Consider the following 12,944-nt stretch of genomic DNA (forward strand, 5'->3'; position numbering starts at 1 on the left):
TCCTCTTGCACCTTTGCTCTTGGGATATTATTTCAAAATTTTATGCAGTCTGCCTGCTTTGTTATAAATTTCACATGAGTTTAGTTAGATTCTGCTACCACACTGCTTGTTCTCTTGACATGTTATCATCATCCCTTCTCTCTCTCTCCCTCTCACTTTACTTACTCATTATTTCATCTTGGGGTTAAATCATGATTTCCACCACCTTAAGCTTTTTTGCTCGATGTCATTATTGTATGCACTTTTCTTTGATGCAGGCGAGGCTTGGTGAATGTAAAGACAGTGAGCATGAGTGATGTTTTAGTGAAACCTTACAGGAAAAATAAAAGTCGAAGTAGAAAAGAGGTATAAGAATCATTTTAAGAAGCACTAAAAATACATTGATGTTGGGGTAAAAAAGTGTGTGGGTGTTTTAAAGACACAGAGATCTTTGGGGTTAACGTTTTTCCATAAACTAATTAAAAGTAGCCTCATTCCCAAAATAGAAAATTTAACAAGTCAATCCTAAAAGTATCGTAATATGCGTATATTCTAACCATAATACTCTTTTTACTTGCTGTAAATACTATTGATAAAATATTTAAGGCTATATAGTTTGAAAGGTTTTCTAGAACCTAGTCTATCTATTTTAGGTATGATAAAGCCGGCATCTTATTTAAAGAACCCCAAGGATGAAATTGCTAATAATTGCTTTTCATTGGTGCTTTGTTCCAAATTTGTAGGGATAGATATGTATCAGATGATTTGTTAATATTAAACAAACAAACAAACAAACAACAACTTTGTAAAAGATTGGAGGCAACACATTCCTGGAACCTGGGCTAACTTTTAGAGTCCATTTTCTGCTTGGTTCCTGACATACACACCTGTTTTTCAATACCACCTAATAGCTTCTGATCCTGAAGCCCAATCTCCCAGCAGACTCATTTGCATAGAAGGTCTGCTGGATGCTGCTGAAGAGCATGGGACTTCCAAAGTCAGTCACTTCACTCAGCTGCTGCTTCGGAAGCACAAGGGGAATAAACTGCAGCGGGTTTTATCACCCATAACCCGGAAGACAACGTTGCCCTGAGAGTTTAGAGGTCTGAAACTCTTGGGTACTTCAGGGCCATGAAGGGTACTCTTCACCCTCTAAAATACACGTCCAAAGTCCATGTGCTGGCTTAATCATTCCTTACCAGTGAGGTATATAATGGTAGCAAAAGAAACGATGAAATACATTTCTGTTAAATGAGGTCGTTTGGCACTGGGGAATTTGACATAAGGCATAGAGATGTCTGGCTGCCGTGCAGAGGAATTACACCCCGGGGCCTGGCAGATCACAGTCCATAGGCATGCTTGAAAACCGTGTTTGCCTTTAAGAGAGAGCCCTTTTGCATGGGAAATTTGTAGAAGGCTTTCTTTATTATCTCTATTCGTGTCAGAAACTTACTTCCTGAAAGCAATGAGCTAGATCTTAAAAAGAAACAGCGTGAGCCAAAGGCAAACCAGAAAAAAGAAAGCTAGAGACTTCACATGTGTTCCCACCAGTATTTAGAAGAGGATGAGACAGTTGTGCTTTGGGAGTCATGGAAAAGGGAGCTCCAACCAGGAGAAAGTGCTTTTGAAAAGACTTCCCCTGGTGTGGCTGGCATCGAGGTGGATTTGTTGTTATTACTGCACATTTCTAAGAAGAGTTTTGAAGCATCTCATCATTGGGGCCCTTCAGATGGACAGATCAATGTGGTTGATATGAAAAAAAAAAAAACACAACTGTTTTTGTTCCTTCCTAGCATTTACTTGTAGGGGTAAATAGGGCATAGAGCTGCTCATTGAATTAAACACATAATATAGTCTTAAAAATGCTTTGATAGTTTTTGCTACAAGAGGTTGAATAGATGAATTTGACTTTAATGCTTTAAAAGGAGCACAGTCAAACCTATTTAAGTGTTTAAACATGTCTCTTTCTTTCTGTCCTAATTTTTATTATGTAAAGGCTCTGTTTCTTCAGGCAGTTAAAGAGGACACAAGAAGTAAGTAGGAATGTGCTATTATTCAAATCATTTTTCTCAATTTTTATGTATTTAGATTTTCTGTCATATCCTAAGCAATATGGCTATCCTCAGGATGTTTGTTAAAAATAGTCCAAAATTTGTACACATTTTATAATATTTATACATATAAATAGTAAAAATAAAGCTATTGGTAACTTAACTTCATTCTATAAAAAGAAAAAGTAAGAATCATGTCAGGTTGAATGTGGATATTTCCCTTTTTATTTTGATAAATTTTTACATTTATTGTTAAGCATTTCCTAACCTCATGAGATTTTGAGAATGCCTTTTTGTTTTTTTATGCTTCAAGGTAACTGCTGAAGCTCAGGTTTGTACCGATCCACAGAATGTCTGCAAACTTCAGCATTTGAGGTCTCTAGGACTCCTGTCTGACACAGAGTGCAGGAGAAAGGAGACCCTGAGGCCAGTGGAAACCATGCGGGGGAGTATCTAATGTCACATGGCCATCGGCTATCTTTCTCCTGACACGGTCTCTCTGAGAGTCAGTCAAGCACGTCAACTAGTACCTTGTGGAGTCAGGGCAGAGGCGAAAAGCCCGCAGAGCCAGCACATCATCGTAGCTGTGATCCTGACCAAGCTCTTTTCCTGCTGTGAAATCCCAGGTACGATGAGGTATTGCAGCCAGTGAGGTTGGGTGACCCGTGCCTGTGCTGTCACATTGTCCAGCAGAGAGGGATAAAGTAGCATTTGCTATGGGAAAGCTGTGGACAAAATTGGGAGGGCTTTGGACTGTTGCCCCAAGAACTGACTCCTGGATCTGTGTTAATCCATATCGAACGTTAACTTTATTCTGCAAATGAGGAAAGGAGTGGATCAGAATATTTCTGATGCAGAATATGATTTTTTTAATCCTGACGTGTTTTAAGGAGTATGTGATTCTTTTTCAGACGGTATAAATCTGTGATTTTTTCCCCTCTTATCTCTATGGGTGCTACCTAACTGGTTAGCAGTGAACTATCCAAAGGTTAAATTCTCTCTTCTTTCAGTTAAGTGTAATACAAAAGTTGGAATCTTTGACAATAGGAGTATTTTTCTAGCAAAATAAATCCAGCTTTATATTTCCAAGTTTAGTTTCTTATTATTTTGTTTCTTATTGTTTTGTTCAATTCCAATACCACTAAACAAAAACCAGTTAGCTAGGAATACACGACCTTAAGACAAGATTTATAATTTGGCACTTTTGTAGAGAGAATATTTATTGAAAAAAAAAATGACACTGTGTATATACATTTTATCATTATTTGATGATTGTTCAAGTTTCCCAACAGTATAATGTAATTAAATGGTGAAATATTAAGATCTTTTAAAAATCCAAAATCCATATCTATTGAGGAAAACCAGTTATCTGATTCTTTCTACACTTACCAAAACTATTCTTTTAGGGAAAATATTTTCTCCTCTTTAATCACTGTGTATTTTATTTCTAGGGGAGAGAGATTATTATGTATTTTTTGTGAAAATATTATTTCTATAAACCAAGTGTAGGTGAAGGATCATATTTTTGGATAAATATGAATAAGCTATTTTTATGACATATATACTTGAACTAAGTATATATTTATATTTCCCATTAAAATATAACTTAATATTTTGACATATATTTACTTGAACTAGACTATCATTTAACATATTTATGCATGTTTATTTATATATATTTATAATATATGTTTATTTTAACTAAAGTGTATCATTTACAGTCTGACATTGGGAATACTATATATATTCCTTAAGGCTCAGTTTTCCTCATCCACAAACAGAAAAGAAACCAATCACCACCCTCATTTAATGTTACTTCCTAAACTCCCTTCCTTGAACCTCATGAGTTTCATATTTTCCTCATACTTTAAAAAGGAGTCATGATCCACTGACTCTAAAGTTCAAGGGATAATATGAATGAATGAGCGGGGTCTGACATAAGCAATGTAGCAGGCGCAGTGTTGGTCAAAATGGTGTGTGTGTGTCCTTAGTAAGAAGGGCTTAGTCTATTTGGTGTCAATATAATTGCCATTTGGGCATAACACATGCACTAAGTGATCAAACGTAATTTTCAAAAGATGATATAAGCCTAGAGGTTTAGGTGAGTATGGTATATATCAATTATTAAATTTTGGCCATGAATTCAATGATTTTGAAAGAAGTGAATGCTTAACATAACAAGCCCATAAATGGTCGTGGACCATTATTTAATTGTGTAGAATCTCTGTTGTAAGGCATTATAAAGATGAAAAAAAATTTCCCTAATATCCCCAGATACTTGCTTTAACCTGTTTATTTCAGATGATCATGCTTATTCATTTAGCTGTCCCTGTTACGTAATGAGAAATATTGCCATTTTAATGCCTCAGGCCACATTGCACAGGATTCGAACTGTGTTCTTTGCCTACTGTCCTCAAAAATGAGCGAGTAGAGAGCGATGTGCACGACTCCGATATCACCCTATTCAAGGAGACAGATGGACGAAAGATATTCAAAGGATGAAAGGAGAGGTAAAGTTTTTTGTTTGCTTTCTTATTTTGTGAAAATATGATTTCAAGTAAGAAGAAATGAAATCATGATAATTGGGTTTCTGTATATTTGACGTTATTTGTCCGGTTCTTCATAGATCAAGGGGTATATGTAAATGTAAAATTCAAGGATATTTGTAATCACAGTAAAAAGGGATATTCATTTCCAATTCCAGAATGAATTCCATTTTGTTCCAACTCTGAGGGCTTTCCTAAGCTCAATGCTTACTATATATTTTGCTTTCTGAATCTGTACAGAATTTCCACGGCGTAAGGTTGCATTAACCCTGGGAGTTACATGTGTTTTCCTCCTGCTGGCAAGCACAGGCTTAAGATATATGCGTGAGTATCGGGCACACACACATTTTTTTTTTTATGAGAACAAGGAGCAGCGTGAAAAATGAGATACCATAACTGAATTTCTGCTGAGCCTTTGTAAACTATAGAGTCCTATAGAAATGTTAGTAATCACGATGGTGTTTATAATGTTGATGACAATGATTTTGCTATTTTGCCATCACTTAGCTTTTACACCACACGAAATAGTGTATGTCATGGCTGTAATGGCACAAAATTTTCCTGAAATGTACAGTGAGGTTTACATATATATTCATCTTTATATTTTGTGAAGGAGGAAGTTTTCCATATGACCAGAGAATTGGAAAAATCTTCCTTGAGTAGTACACTCCTTATCATACTGCAATACTGATTAAATCACAGAGGAATATAAGGTTGATCTATTTTTATATCATTTTTATATTTTTCACATCGATTGTTAAAAATGTATAGAAAACACTTGTTTTTAATATCTTCTTCCTGAATTTTTAATCCTTCGGTTCATTTATTCCACAACAATTTTGAGTATCTTCTCTGGGTCAGGGAGTATGTATAATAGATACTAAAGATACAGGAATTTTAAACAGTCAGCACTTAATGAGCTCAGTATAAAGGGGATTTTTTTCAAAATGAAAGTTATTCTTTTTTCAAGATGAGGTTTGTTTGTTTGTTTACTTTTGAGAGAGAGACAGAGGGTATGCAAATGGAAGGGGGGGAGAGAGAGAGAGGGAGAGAGAGAGAATTCCAAGTAGTCTCCTCACCACAGATGCAGAGCCTGGTGCTGAGCTCAAACTCATCAACTGCGAGATCACGACCTGAGCAGAAGTCAGATGCTTAACTGATTGAGCCACCCAGGCGCTCCTATGTATTTTTAATGTCTTAGTTATGTTTGAGAGAGAAAGAGAGAGAGAGAGAGCATGAGCTGGGGTCGGGGGCAGAAAGAGAGGAAGGCAGAAGATCCTAAGTGGGCTCTGTGCTGACAGCAGGGAACCTGATGAGCAGCTGGAAATCATGAACCCTAAGATCAAGACCTGAGCCGAAGTCAGACACTCGGCTGACAGCCTCCCAGGTGCCCTGTAAACAGTTTTTAAAATAAAATATTATTAGTGCTGGGGTAAAGGCTTCAAGATATCAGCTGAATAGAATACTTCATGCTGAGGGCCAGAAAACTTTCCTCCAGGAGATAATAATTGATATGATGTAAAGGATAGGTAGGACTTAATCAGGAAGCTTGGGGTAGAGAGACTACTTATCCAGGCATAGAAAACAAGAACCAAAGAACTGGATGCTTTAGGAGAATTAAGAAGTAGCTATAAATAGGTTTGCCTAGGTATGCACGTTTTGATAATTTTAATATCTTAAGAAATTTTAGATTTGTTCTAAAAACAAAAGAAACCACCGAAAGGTTTTATGTGAGGGAAAAACATGACTCCTGTCCCATGAGGCGATAGGGATTTGGGAAAGGTCAATCTCAACATCCGGCAAGTGGGTGGAAGGAGAAGATAACAGGATGTTTCAGGAATCAGGGTTAGTTAGAATGACTGAATTAGTGTTATGAAGAAGAAATGAAGGGTAGGCACCATTTATGAGAAATCTTCAATAAGAATTGCTAGAATATGAGTGCGTGAGGGAGACATTTGAATCAGTGATACCATTTGACATGAGGCTTACACACCTTGGTGAATGTATTCCAATAAATATTACAGAGAACACAAGAAGAACACTAAGTACGGTTTGGTGTTTGCGTAGGTGTGCTAATAACAGTAAGGAGTGAGGTGCTTGGACATATCAGTGGAGATGACCAGAAAGAATGAGATTGGTCTTGTCTGTTAGAGTGGGTTTTAACAGCAGACACAGACCATCAGCACGTACACGGTGGTATTAAAAGTCTGGAGATCAAGGAAGATGCCTGGATGAAAGATACTGGAAGATATCATAGAGGAAAGCAGAAGCTGGACCAAGCTCTGCCTTGTGAAACCAGGGAGAGTAGATCAGGCTAGAAGAACAAGGGTGAGGCGAAGGATTCTTAGGATAAATCAACATTTAGCTGGAGGTAAAAGATGAGTAAAAACAGTGAAAAACCATGATGCTTGGTTAAACAAGTAGGTGGGAGTCCAAAACATTATGGTATCATGGGGAGAAGGCAAAGGTAGTCCAGAGTTCCAAATTGTACAGGAGGATCAGGTATTATAATGGCTAGAGATATGCTTATTAAATTTGGCAAGAGAGAGACCGAAATGATATTTTCTAGAGTAGCTCCAGTGGGATAGTGGGTATGGTCAAAGCCTGACTGTAATGGCTAAAACTCTTTCACACATTAGGAAGCAGATACAGAGAATACAGTGAATACAGATCAGTGAATTCCGAGATCAGTGAATACAGAAAAGCATTTATTTTAATTATGGATAAGCGAAACATTTACCAAGCCTTGAAAATATGTGGATGTATATGATCTCGAGCGTTGTTAAAGGCAGTATTACCTGATAGAAACACTTAGCGAGTTTGGTACTGTCTTCTACAGCTCGACACGATTCAGTAATTCTCACCCTAAGTATATATCCAACAGATATACTTGCACATACACAGAAATGAACTTCTACAGGACAGTTCGTAGCAGTGCTATTCACAATGTGGAACATATCACAACTACTCAAAAGATCATTAATGGGAGAGTAAATGAGATCTCTGCAATTGATTTGCCAATGGAATGTATGTGACAGTCAAGACAATGACAATGGTATTCAACAATATGCATGAAATTTAGCAAGAGCATATGAAATGGAAAAACAAAGCAAGAGCACAAAAGTTTGTGCATGTCACGATACATTTTTATAAGATGCAACAGTGCAAAACAAATACAATAAATAGTAATATTTCAGGAAATCCACAAAGAGGCAATAACACTATATATAAAATGTATGAAGGGAGTAATTGAATGTGCATTAGTTACAGCATGTGAGAGAAGTAGGGAGATGAGATGAAATGACTAGCAAAGTAAATAAATGTAATGCTTAAGGTCCTGGCTACAATTTGGGGTAGCTAACAACTTGCTAACTAAGGAAGAAAAACCAGTTCTGCGAGCAATGTGGTAAGTGTCTCATGAATGAAGGAATGTGAACAATCTTATGTTAGCACCCAATCTGAGAGTAAAGAAAAGAACTCTGTTACAAAAAAATATGAAAAAGGAGGACAGGAACTTTGTGGGAAAGCTGACTTGATCATATGCAAGAGAAGGGAACCATGAGAAGGAAACTGTGGAGGGTTCAAGAGAGAAATTGACAGTAGGAGATCAAGATCACCAAAGATTCGATACGGGATGAAATCCAGAGCAGGGGTGAGAGTTTCACGCTTGTTCAATGCAAAGCTCATTTTTTTCTGGGGTAGAGTGAGAGATACCTGTGTTATCTATAGGAGGAGGTGCAGGAAGGTGAGGAGAAGGTATCCTTGCTGGTGACTGTTTCCATGCAAAGGAGCAGATGAGGCCATGTTCTGAGAGGAAGGGGCAAGGAGGTGCACCAGATAATTTAGACAAAGTATAAATACTTGAAATAGCTGTTGAATTGAGAAAAGAGTGTGCTTTAAGAACGATAGTGTGTTATATTGAGAGGTGAAATGGTGAAGAAAATCTAAGCGTTGGTCAGCATTAGTTTGTATGTGTACAATTTTGTGATCTTTTTTTGTCACTTGAGTTTCAGAACCTTGAGGGGAGATGAGATGGTGAATGACAAATGTGCTCCAAAATTGGCTATTTTATACATTAAAAAAAAATTTTTTTTTAAATTTTTCAAGGAGGCTCCCCACCCAACTTGGGCCTGACCTCACGACCCTGAGATCAAGAGTGGCTTGCTCAATGGAGTGTTAGCCAAGAGCCCCAGTGAAGCTGGCTATTTTTCGATGTGCATAAAGACTATGCTGCAAGCTTCTTGGAGGTCCTGCCAAAATTGGTTCTGTACTACGTGTCCTTGGATGGACAAAAAGGAAAGGAGAAGGGAATTGATTGGTGCCAAGAAATGGTAGTATTTAGGTACAGGAGGTCTTAATGTGGGTGTTTTTTTTTTTAAATGGTTTTTATTTATGGTTGAGAGAAAGAGATAGAGAGAGCACAGGAGGGGTGGGGGGTGGACCCAGGGAGAGTGGGACAGAGGATCCGAAGTGGCCTCTGTGCCGATAACAGTGAGCCAGATGCGGGGCCCAACTCATGAACTGTGAGATCATGACTTGAGCCCAGGTCAGACGCTTAACCAACTGAGCCATCCAGGGGCCCTTTAAGGTGTCTTTTCAATTCAGATCCAGTATATGAACACTGGAATGGATGACTGAGTTGAAGCAGTAGTTATATTTATTGCCACGGAGTACATCAGGAGACTGTGCAATTGATGTTGGAGTTTTACAAGTAGACGTTGCATTTGGTTCAGTGATGGGTGGTAGAGAGCTGGAAATGACGATTCCTAGCTGCGTAACAAATCCTTAAGGGACCTTTCTTTCCGTCTTTGTACACTTAAAGAGCCATACACTGCGTGATTTTACACTTTTTTATGTGTGAGTTTGGAGAAGATACTGCCAATTTGCTCAGAGATTTTTCACTTACTTTTTGCATGTTAGAAGTCGCCATGTGTGCTCTTCCTCTATGTATATTCAGTGTATTAATTATAAGCTTGTACTAGAGGAGAGTCAAATCCCTGGTGTTTAGCTTCCTGTGCAAATACTACATGCTAAATAAAATACTGGCTACTTCATTTCACCAACTGTGTAATCATTATTTGAAGAGTAAGTGGCGTAGAAACTAAAAGTATATTTCACTTCCTGTTTACATTTCTGTTTTATAGAAGTTGATTCCTGTCTCACGTACTTCCAAAATAATGTATAGCAAGTTATCATTTTATTTAAAAATCTGTTTTATGTTCTGGCACTTCAACATATTGTAACCTGGCAGTGTCTCTGATCGTACTTTCATTTAGTCAGCGCCACTCACTGTGCCATTTAGAAGTAGAGTAAGTGATTATAATAAAATGATCTATTACAAGCATTCAAGACCTTAGTTTTATAAAATGAATTGAAGTTTTTCACAGGTGTTCTGGAGAAATCAGGCAAGATATGAAAGAACCAGAAGACAAGAATGCTTCCTTAGCAGAAGTTGAAGATCACTTAATTTTACTACCCACTACAGGTATGTACTGAATGATTATACTGATAGTTTACAGTTTTTTTCCTCCATGGGATTATCTCATTCTGTTCAATTTTAATGTATCATTTTAAAACTTCACATTGAATTTGTCAAGTCCTTTAATTTTTCTCACTTTTTAAAATTAAATCCATTTTCTTTCTTCTAGCTAATTGAATTCTTGACTTTCACAAAGTCATGTTGATTTGATTGAGTATTTTCTGCTTGTGGATGAATTTTCTCCAGTCTAGATCTCTTGGAATTAATACCACCCTCTTATATTCACTTAGGTGAATTTCTCCCGAAGGGAGAACTGCTTCCTATTGGAGCAGTGTATCTGTACTTGGGAAGTCAGGATTTCTCAGTGTCATTTTAACAATGGTCTGACGTCTATCAGTCTCTGGCTCCACAATTTGACCCCAAAGCTATTCTCAACATGAGACGTTTGGGATACAGGAAAACCACCTATTTTTCAGTCATTCAGTCTGATGTAAGCAAGATGTATGCATACACGTATGTATATATGTGTATATATATATATGTATGTATATATATATATGTATACATAAAGAAAGCATAAGTCTCTAAGTGGTCTTGTGGTTGAGGATCATGTGGCTTTGTTTTCAAGATAAAGATCATGACACATTACTTTTTCAAAAGAAATTATTAAATCCCAGCTGGTTAACATATATGTAGTCTGGTAATTCATTCAGGAGTAGAATTTAGGAAATCGTCACTTATATACAACACCTAGTGCTCATCCCCACAGGTGTCCCCCTTAATGCCCATCACCCATTTGGCCCTCCTCTCAGCCAACAGCCCTCCAGCAACCCTCAGTTTTTTCTCTGTATTGAAGAGTTTCTTCTGGTTTGCTTCTTACGGTTTTCCTCCCTTTATGTTTTTAGCTTGTTTTTCCTTATCTTCCCCTATGTTTATCTAATTTGTTTCTTAAATTCCACATATGAGTGAAATCTTATATTTCTCTTTCTCTGACTGATTTTGCTTACCACGATACACTCTACTTGCACCCACATTGTTACAAATGCAAGACTTCATTCCTTCTGATGGCTGAGTGATATTCCATTGTAGAATATACCGTCTTTACCCATTCATCGGTGATGGCCATTTGGGCTCTTTCCATGATTTAGCTATTATTGAAACTGGTGCAAAACATTGGGGTGCATGTGACACTTCATATTAGCATTTGTGTGTCCTTTGGGCAAATACCTAGTAGTGCCATTATTGTTTCTAATTATAGGGTAGCTCTATGTTTCATTTTTTAAGAAACAGCCATGATGTTTTCCAGAGTGACTGCACCTGCTTGCATTCCCACCAGCAGTGCAAAAATGTTCCCCTTTATCCACATCCTTGCCAACATCTGTTCTTGCCCAAATTGTTCATTTTAGCCATTCTGACAGGTGTGAGGTGGTATCTCATTGTGGTTTTGATTTGTATTTCCCTGATGATGAGTGATGTGGAGCATCTTTTCATGTGTCTGTAGGCCATGTGGATGTCTCCTTTGGAAAAGTGTCTGTTCATGTCTTTTGTCTCTTTCTTCATTGGATTATTTGCCTTTTGAGTGTTGAGTTCCATAAGCTCTTTATAGATTTTGGATACTAATCCTTTATCGGATATGTCATTTGCAAATATTTTCTTCCATTCTGTCGGTTACCTTTTAGTTTTGCTGATTGTTTCCTTCGCGGTGCAGAAGGTTTTTATCTTGATGAGGTCCCAATAGTTCGTTTTTGCTTTTGTTTCTCTTGCCCCTGAAGACATGTCTTCATTTAAGTAAGAAGTTCCTGTGAGTGAGGTCAAAGAGATTGTTGCCTGTTTTCTACTCTAGGATTTAGATGGTTTTGACATTTAGATCTGTCATCCATTTTGAGTTGTTTTTGTGTATGGCATAAGAATGTGGTCCAGGTTCATTCTTCTACATGTTGCTGTCCCGTTTTCCCAACACCATTTGCTGAAGAGACTGTCTTCTTTCCTTTGGATATTGTTTCCTGCTTGGTCAAAGATTAGCTGGCTGTACATTTGTGGGTCCATTTCTGGGTTCTCCGTTCTGTTCGTTGATCTATGTGTCTACTTTTGTGCCAGTACCATACTGTTTTGGTGAAAACAGCTTTGTAGAACAGCTTGATCCAGGATTGTGATGTGTCCAGCTTTGGTTTTCTTTTTTAACATTCCTTTGGCTACTCAGTGTCTTTTGTGGTTCCGTACAAATTTTGGGTTTGTTCTAGCTCTGTGAAGAACGCTGGTGTTATTTTGATAGAAATTGCATCGAATGTGTAGATTGCTTTGGGTAGTGTCAGGATTTTAACAATGTTTGTTTTCCAATCCATGAGCATGGAATGAAGACGATGACACATTTCAAGGAAACTGGTACTGCTGTGGAAAAAGCTGTTACCACTTTTCAAAAGAGGAGAAAACTTGGGAGAGGAGCATGGTGTTATGCCAAGATCTGCAGTCCAGTCTCCTGAAGATTGATACTAAAGAGGAGCAAGTATGTCTACTTTCCTAAACCTGATGTAAATGCTATGAGTATGCAAAGCATGTCTGGGGTTCAGACAATTATTTCGACTTCCTCCGGTATTATTTGGCATGTTGCTTTGAAGCACTTTGTTAACTGGCGCAGATTTCTCTGTGGAAGAGACATAGGTGTAACAGTGACCAAGAAGAACCATTGTTTTAAATCAAGAAGAACTGCTCTTCTGGGCATGCCATGGAATGATTTTCAGTCTTTAGTATTGTATATATTGCATCTTAACACTTAGTATGCTTCAGACGGCTCAGCATTACCTTCTCAGGGCTAATACAGGGCAAAAGAACAACGGCTTCAAGGGTATGAGCACTCTAAAGAGATAATTTCTCATTGTACTGAGTTCTATT

The 12,944-nt window shown here is 37.7% G+C and overlaps 1 long non-coding RNA gene across 1 annotated transcript; it reads left to right on the forward strand.

The window, feature by feature from the left end:
* Nucleotides 1-2,553: 2,553 nt before the first annotated feature.
* Nucleotides 2,554-12,473, forward strand: LOC128779003 (uncharacterized). Its single transcript, XR_008424830.1, has 4 exons — nucleotides 2,554-2,656; nucleotides 4,400-4,900; nucleotides 9,954-10,061; nucleotides 12,401-12,473. It is a non-coding gene; the product is annotated as an uncharacterized LOC128779003 (long non-coding RNA).
* Nucleotides 12,474-12,944: the final 471 nt, after the last annotated feature.

Source organism: Panthera pardus, unplaced genomic scaffold (genome assembly GCF_024362965.1).
Source record: "Panthera pardus isolate Hobbes unplaced genomic scaffold, ASM2436296v1 HiC_scaffold_211, whole genome shotgun sequence".
Taxonomy (NCBI): domain Eukaryota; kingdom Metazoa; phylum Chordata; class Mammalia; order Carnivora; family Felidae; genus Panthera; species Panthera pardus.